Source organism: Tribolium castaneum, unplaced genomic scaffold, assembly GCF_031307605.1.
Source record: "Tribolium castaneum strain GA2 unplaced genomic scaffold, icTriCast1.1 ptg000100l, whole genome shotgun sequence".
Taxonomy (NCBI): domain Eukaryota; kingdom Metazoa; phylum Arthropoda; class Insecta; order Coleoptera; family Tenebrionidae; genus Tribolium; species Tribolium castaneum.
In genome coordinates this window covers 1-7,500 of record NW_026986697.1, presented here as the reverse complement: position 1 = coordinate 7,500, position 7,500 = coordinate 1, and the positions used below count along the sequence as shown (strand labels likewise).

The 7,500-nt window shown below is 40.2% G+C and overlaps 1 non-coding gene across 1 annotated transcript; it reads left to right on the top strand.

Moving 5' to 3' along the window:
- Positions 1-4,836: 4,836 nt before the first annotated feature.
- On the top strand, positions 4,837-6,759 carry LOC135267818 (small subunit ribosomal RNA). Its single transcript, XR_010336190.1, has one exon. It is a non-coding gene; the product is annotated as a small subunit ribosomal RNA (ribosomal RNA).
- The last annotated feature ends 741 nt before the right edge of the window (positions 6,760-7,500 follow it).

Genomic DNA, 7,500 nt, shown 5'->3' with positions numbered 1-7,500 from the left:
AGCACATAGCTCTCGCCTAGCACATAGCTCTCGCCTAGCACATAGCTCTCGCCTAGCACATAGCTCTCGCCTAGCACATAGCGCTCGCCTTGCACATAGCGCTCGCCTTACACCATTCACTGCTTAATAACTACTGCATATAATAAAGTCACGATTGCTCATGTGGTAAAATAGTAATGACACAATCATTTTGTTTAAAGGTATGCAACCAACATTACACAAAACGCGCGCTCAAGTTGCCTAAAACCACGAAGTACTACGTATACTTTAATTGTAACGCAACTGGTTTCACAGTAAACGTGTATGAAAATTGCCTATATTCAAGAAGTACTACATTTGTTTAAATATTGTATTACTGTTACGAAGTACGACGTTTAAATATTATGAATTATTTTTAGTTGTATATAAAATCATAGCTATTTTTGTAAATTAATAATGCAACCCGCAATACACCAAATGTGTATTAATATTGCCTAACTTGTACGAAGTACAACGTTCATTTAAGTGCATTAAGTATGGTGCTCTGTGTGATGAAATACGACGTTCATGTGACCATAAAGTAACAAACGAAGTACGGCGCTCACAAATGCAGCACTCAAAATTATTGTTTCATTGCACGACGTTTGCTTTGTTTCTGACTGCGACGAAATGCAGCGTTCATTTGACTTTGTACATAGTACAGACGAAGTACGACGTTTGCGAAGTACGGCACTCAAAATCGTGATTTTCATGTACGACGTTTATTTGCACGTCCTGCCGACTGCGACGGAGTACAGCGTTCAATTGACTTTGTACATAGTACAGACGAAGTACGACGTTTGCGAAGTACGGCACTCAAAATCGTGATTTTCTTGTACGACGTTTATTTGCACGTGCTGTCGACTGCGACGAAGTTAAGCGTTCATTTGACTTTGTACATAGTACAGACGAAGTACGACGTTTTCGAAGTACGGCACTCAAAATCGTGATTTTCTTGTACGAGCTTTATTTGCACGTGCTGCCGACTGCGACGGAGTACAGCGTTCAATTGACTTTGTGCATAGTACAGACGAAGTACGACGTTTGCGAAGTACGGCACTCAAAATCATGATTTTCTTGTAAGACGTTTATTTGCAGTTGCTTCCGACTGCGACGAAGTACAGCGTTCAATTGACTTTGTACATAGTACAGACGAAGTACGACGTTTGCGAAGTACGGCACTCAAAATCATGATTTTCTTGTAAGACGTTTATTTGCAGTTGCTTCCGACTGCGACGAAGTACAGCGTTCAATTGACTTTGTACATAGTACAGACGAAGTACGACGTTTGCGAAGTACGGCACTCAAAATCATGATTTTCTTGTAAGACGTTTACTTGCAGTTGCTTCCGACTGCGACGAAGTACAGCGTTCAATTGACTTTGTACATAGTACAGACGAAGTACGACGTTTGCGAAGTACGGCACTCAAAATCGTGATTTTCATGTACGACGTTTATTTGCACGTCCTGCCGACTGCGACGGAGTACAGCGTTCAATTGACTTTGTACATAGTACAGACGAAGTACGACGTTTGCGAAGTACGGCACTCAAAATCGTGATTTTCTTGTACGACGTTTATTTGCACGTGCTGTCGACTGCGACGAAGTTAAGCGTTCATTTGACTTTGTACATAGTACAGACGAAGTACGACGTTTTCGAAGTACGGCACTCAAAATCGTGATTTTCTTGTACGACGTTTATTTGCACGTGCTGCCGACTGCGACGGAGTACAGCGTTCAATTGACTTTGTGCATAGTACAGACGAAGTACGACGTTTGCGAAGTACGGCACTCAAAATCATGATTTTCTTGTAAGACGTTTATTTGCAGTTGCTTCCGACTGCGACGAAGTACAGCGTTCAATTGACTTTGTACATAGTACAGACGAAGTACGACGTTTGCGAAGTACGGCACTCAAAATCATGATTTTCTTGTAAGACGTTTATTTGCAGTTGCTTCCGACTGCGACGAAGTACAGCGTTCAATTGACTTTGTACATAGTACAGACGAAGTACGACGTTTGCGAAGTACGGCACTCAAAATCATGATTTTCTTGTAAGACGTTTACTTGCAGTTGCTTCCGACTGCGACGAAGTACAGCGTTCAATTGACTTTGTACATAGTACAGACGAAGTACGACGTTTGCGAAGTACGGCACTCAAAATCATGATTTTCTTGTACGACGTTTATTTGCACTTGCTGTCGACTGCGACGAGGTTTAGCGTTCACTTGACTTTGTACATAGTATAGACGAAGTACGACGTTTGCGAAGTACGGCACTCAAAATCGTGATTTTCTTGTACGACGTTTATTCGCACGTGCTGCCGACTGCGACGAAATGCAGCGTTCATAGTACAAACGAAGTACGACGTTCACAAAGTGATGAAGTAAAACGTAAACAATAAATAATAATAATGCAACCCACAATACACTAATTGTGTATTAAAATTGCATAACCTACACGAAGTACGACGTTCAAGAATACTAAAGAATTTTATTTGTGTTGTATATAATGAAAAAACAGCAAATTTTTTTGCAAATTACGTATCTGTAAATAAATGTAAACATTTAGCAACTAATCAAAATTGTTTTTTTTGCCTAGATATTAAAGTAAAACATAAAAATACATTAAATTTATAAAATGCAACCCGCAGCACACTAGATGTGCATTAATATTGCATAACCTTCACGAAGTACGACGTCCAAAAATATTAATTTTTTTTTATATTGAGGTTAAAAGTGAGAAAACATAAATTAATAATAATGCAACCTGCAATACACTTAATATGTACTGATCTTGCATAACCTTCACGAAGTACTACGTTCAAATATAAATTAATATTATTGTGACCCGCAATACACTAAATTTGTATCAATATTGCATAACCTACACGAAGTACGACGTTCAAGAATATTAAAGAATTTTATTTGTGTTGTATATAATAAAAAAACAGCAAATTTTTTTGCAAATTACGTATCTGTAAATAAATGTAAACATTCAGCAACTAATCAAAAGTGTTTTTTTGCCTAGACATTAAAGTAAATCATAAGAATACATTAAATTTATAAAATGCAACCCGCAGCACAACAGATGTGCATCAATATTGCATAACTGTTACGAAGTACGACGTCCAAAAATATTAAATTTTTTTTATATGAAGGTAAAAAGTGAGAAAACATAAATTAATAATAATGCAACCTGCAATACACTTAATGTGTACTGATGTTGCATAACCTTCACGAAGTACTACGTTCAAATATAAATTAATATTATTGCGACCCGCAATACACTAAATTTGTATCAATATTGCATAACTTACACGAAGTACGACGTTTGAAAATATTAAATGTTTTATTTGTAGTTTGCATATAATAAAAAAAAAAAACAAATTTTTATGTAAATTACGTATCTATAAATAAACGTACACATTTAACAATTAAATAAACATAGTATTTTGGCCTAGATATTAAATTAAAACATAAAAATGCATAATATTTATTAAAATGCAACTTGCAATACACCAAATGTGTATTAATATTGCATAACCTTTACGAAGTACGACGTTCACGAAGTACGTCGTTTACGAAGTGCGACGTTTACGAAGTGCGACGTTCACGAAGTACGTCGTTTACGAAGTGCGACGTTCACGAAGTACGTCGTTTACGAAGTGCGACGTTCGCGAAGTACGACGTCTACACATTAGGGCACTCAAAATTATTGTTACGTTGTACGACATTCAGACGTTCCAACTGCGACTAACTACAGCATTCATTTGACTTTGCACATACGACGAACGAAGTACGACGTTTACGAAGTACGGCGCTTAAAATAATTTTGTTTTTATTAATTAATTATTTTTTTAAAACAAACGTTTTTATAATTAAATTTTATAATGGTTTAAATATAAAATATGACTTTTTAATATTATCAATATTTAAAATATTTTCTCCCTTTTGTGTGTATGCCTTATAGTTATAGAGCTGTGCGCTTCGGTAGACGTCGCCTGTGGAGCTATGTCAGTGGAGCGGTGCGCACATCCAATACCGAGCGGCTGCCTCGATCGGTGTCGCGCTGGTATACATATGGTAGTGGTGTGTGTCGATGCGTTGAGTGAGGCGATATGAACGGTGTAACGGTTTAGTCGAAGTTTATCATAAATGACGACGACAAAACGACCGATTATGTATACGTTCTGCATTTGCTTCCAATTTATCGACGTTTATCGCACATTTCCGCTATCGAATTCGAATAGGGCTTTGCTTGCGAGATTGCCTTTATTTTGTGATTTTGTGGCTCGCCCAGTTCCCCACAGCGAGATTGCGGATGCGGCAAAAACGTATTCTCTTACGTTGGCGGTCCTTATGCAATCAAACTTTGTTGAACTAACAAATGTTTGTGATTTAAACAAACAAAAATAATAAATGCGTCAACTCTCTAATATCCGAGCGAGAATATTTATATAATATTCGTAAACGTTTATGGATTCGAAAGAATTTCATAAATTCACGTCGCATTCAATCTTGCGAAGAGTGAAGAGAATGTTTGAACTTTTAAATCGGCAAAGGTAAAAAATAATATTATAAATATTATTATTATGCCTTTATGACCGATATATGTGTTGTGGTGTTTAACGACTACGACGACGATGATGACGATACATTTATCTCTATATCGTACGAAGAAAAGAAGAAACAGCGTGGCGTTACTTTCTTATATGTTAGATTGTTTCGCACAAACGCGCATATTCTTCATCTTTATAAACGATGATGATGAGTATTTTATTCTCTCGTCTGTCTCAAAAAACACAAAAACACAGTTCCCTGGTTGATCCTGCCAGTAGTCATATGCTTGTCTCAAAGATTAAGCCATGCATGTCTCAGTACAAGCCAAATTAAGGTGAAACCGCGAAAGGCTCATTAAATCAGTTATGGTTCCTTAGATCGTACCCACATTTACTTGGATAACTGTGGTAATTCTAGAGCTAATACATGCAAACAGAGCTCCGACCGGAGACGGAAGGAGCGCTTTTATTAGATCAAAACCAATCGGTGGCGGTTTCGCCGTCATCAACAACTTGGTGAATCTGAATAACTTTACGCTGATCGCACGGTCTCGCACCGGCGACGCATCTTTCAAATGTCTGCCTTATCAACTGTCGATGGTAGGTTCTGCGCCTACCATGGTTGTAACGGGTAACGGGGAATCAGGGTTCGATTCCGGAGAGGGAGCCTGAGAAAACGGCTACCACATCCAAGGAAGGCAGCAGGCGCGCAAATTACCCACTCCCGGCACGGGGAGGTAGTGACGAAAAATAACGATACGGGACTCATCCGAGGCCCCGTAATCGGAATGAGTACACTCTAAACCCTTTAACGAGGATCAATTGGAGGGCAAGTCTGGTGCCAGCAGCCGCGGTAATTCCAGCTCCAATAGCGTATATTAAAGTTGTTGCGGTTAAAAAGCTCGTAGTCGAATTTGTGTCCCGCGCCGCCGGTTCATCGTTCGCGGTGTTAACTGGCGTTTCGCGGGACGTCCTGCCGGTGGGCTTAGCTCGAGAGGGCGGCCCAACTCAATCCCGCCGCGGTGCTCTTCATTGAGTGTCGAGGTGGGCCGGCACGTTTACTTTGAACAAATTAGAGTGCTTAAAGCAGGCTAAAACTTCGCCTGAATACTGTGTGCATGGAATAATGGAATAGGACCTCGGTTCTATTTTGTTGGTTTTCGGAACCCCGAGGTAATGATTAATAGGAACGGATGGGGGCATTCGTATTGCGACGTTAGAGGTGAAATTCTTGGATCGTCGCAAGACGGACAGAAGCGAAGCATTTGCCAAAAACGCTTTCATTGATCAAGAACGAAAGTTAGAGGTTCGAAGGCGATCAGATACCGCCCTAGTTCTAACCATAAACGATGCCAGCTAGCGATCCGCCGACGTTCCTCGATGACTCGGCGGGCAGCTTCCGGGAAACCAAAGCTTTTGGGTTCCGGGGGAAGTATGGTTGCAAAGCTGAAACTTAAAGGAATTGACGGAAGGGCACCACCAGGAGTGGAGCCTGCGGCTTAATTTGACTCAACACGGGAAACCTCACCAGGCCCGGACACCGGAAGGGATTGACAGATTGAGAGCTCTTTCTTGATTCGGTGGGTGGTGGTGCATGGCCGTTCTTAGTTGGTGGAGCGATTTGTCTGGTTAATTCCGATAACGAACGAGACTCTAGCCTGCTAAATAGGCGTATTTCGACATCCCAAATGCCGGCTGGAGCCGGGGTTCGCCCGGTCTCTATGTGCGGTTTTTACTGTCGGCGTACAAACAATTCTTCTTAGAGGGACAGGCGGCTTCTAGCCGCACGAGATTGAGCAATAAACAGGTCTGTGATGCCCTTAGATGTTCTGGGCCGCACGCGCGCTACACTGAGGAATCAGCGTGTCCTCCCTGACCGAGCGGTCCGGGTAACCCGCTGAACCTCCTTCGTGCTAGGGATTGGGGCTTGCAATTGTTCCCCATGAACGAGGAATTCCCAGTAAGCGCGAGTCATAAGCTCGCGTTGATTACGTCCCTGCCCTTTGTACACACCGCCCGTCGCTACTACCGATTGAATGATTTAGTGAGGTCTTCGGACCGGTGCGCGGTGGCGTTTCGACGTAGCCGATGTTGCTGGGAAGATGACCAAACTTGATCATTTAGAGGAAGTAAAAGTCGTAACAAGGTTTCCGTAGGTGAACCTGCGGAAGGATCATTAACGTGTAAATGTTGTTGTTTAGTTGTCACACATACACACACATTTTGTCTGTGCTGATCAACAAAAAACACACATACATACACTATTCGTATGATGATCAATTCTCATACAAAATTCTTTATTATGCGTCGAACGGAAAAGCAACAACGGGTCGTCTTGCATTAAGCGGATCTGTTGTTACGTTTTTCGATTTATTTTATAAATCGATTGTAAACGTGCCGTAAACGACGTTTTCAAAGAATTTTTTCGAACATTAACACGAATCAATATTGTCGAAAGATGGTTATGTGCTAACGTTTTATTATTGCTTTCGCAGTGCCGGTCTTAGCGTATTTCCATCATCGTATTCGCTTCGAAAAAAAGTACTAATACACAGTGGTGGTGTATAATTAATGTGCAAGAGATGTTGTTGTTGTTGTTGTAGTATTTGTATATGGTTGGAGTTATTTAAATAACAAACAAGAATGAATGAATGAATAATAATGGTGTCTGCCAATACGATCGTACTTTATGTACACGACTAAAACTTTATACATACAAACCATAATAATAAATAAACTCGAAACAACCAACAACAAAATTAATACGCTACTGTACATACAAATACACATTTATACATACCATCATTTTACTTAACCGATGGTGAGTGATGTTTGAAAAATAAACGCTTAGGCTTACGGTTTTGTAAGCCAGTCTTTGCGTATTTTCTTCATCGTATTCGCTTCGGAAAAAAGAAAATAA